The following is a 1,069-nucleotide window of genomic DNA, read 5'->3' on the forward strand; positions in this document are numbered from 1 at the left end:
CATCAGAGAAATTAGCTGAGGTTTCAGCTCAAAATTGTTTGCTCCAATGGTAGGAATGGAGATGCTTCTTCCATGTAAATTGGAATTAGGTGCAGTAAAATCACCAAGCATTCTCCTTGTATTATTGTTGTTGGGTTCGGCTGCCATCTCCTTTACTTGTTCGAAATTTTCAATAAGGTTGTCTCTGGATTGTTGTAATTTAGCTTCTCTTAGTTTTCTCTTCAGAGTCCTTTCAGGTTCTGGATCAGCTTCAACAAGAATGCCTTTTTCTTTGCCCCTGCTCATAAGAAAGAGAAGAGAAAAAGAAAAGAAGAGGAATCCTCTATGTCACAGTAAAGAGGTTCCTTATTGTTAGTAGAAGAAGAAAAGAAGAAAAAATTCGAACACAGATAGAAGAGGGGGTTCGAATTTGGTGAGTGATGTGAGGAAGAGATGAGCGGAAGAGATGTTAGTAGATGAATAAATAAATAGAATAAGATGAGAGAGGGAGAGGATTTTCGAAAAATAATTTTTGAAAAAGAGTTAGTAATTTTCGAAAAATAATTTTTTTGAAAAAGGTTAGTAATTTTTTTTGAAAAGTTTAAAATCAAAAGTTAAAATAATTAATAAAAAAAAAGAAATTTTGAAAAAGGAGGAAGATATTTTCGAAAAATAGAGAGAGAAAGTTAGTTAGGTGGTTTTGAAAAAGATAAGAAACAAACAAAAAGTTAGTTAGTTAGTTGAAACAAATTTGAAAATCAATTTTGGAAAGATAAGAAGATAAGAAGATATTTTTGAAAAGATATGATAGAAATTAGTTTTTGAAAAAGATTTGATTTTTAAAATCTCAATTAATGACTTGATTCACAAGAAATCACAAGATATGATTCTAGAACTTAAAGTTTGAATCTTTCTTAACAAGTAAGTAACAAACTTGAAATTTTTGAATCAAAACATTAATTGATGATGTTATTTTCGAAAATATGATGTAAAATTAAGAAAAAAAAATTTGAAAAATATTTTTGAAATTTTCGAAAATAACTAAAAAAAATTGAAAAAAGATTTGATTTTTGAAAAAGATTTTGAAAAA

The sequence above is a fragment of the Arachis ipaensis genome, chromosome B08 (genome assembly GCF_000816755.2).
Source record: "Arachis ipaensis cultivar K30076 chromosome B08, Araip1.1, whole genome shotgun sequence".
NCBI lineage: Eukaryota > Viridiplantae > Streptophyta > Magnoliopsida > Fabales > Fabaceae > Arachis > Arachis ipaensis.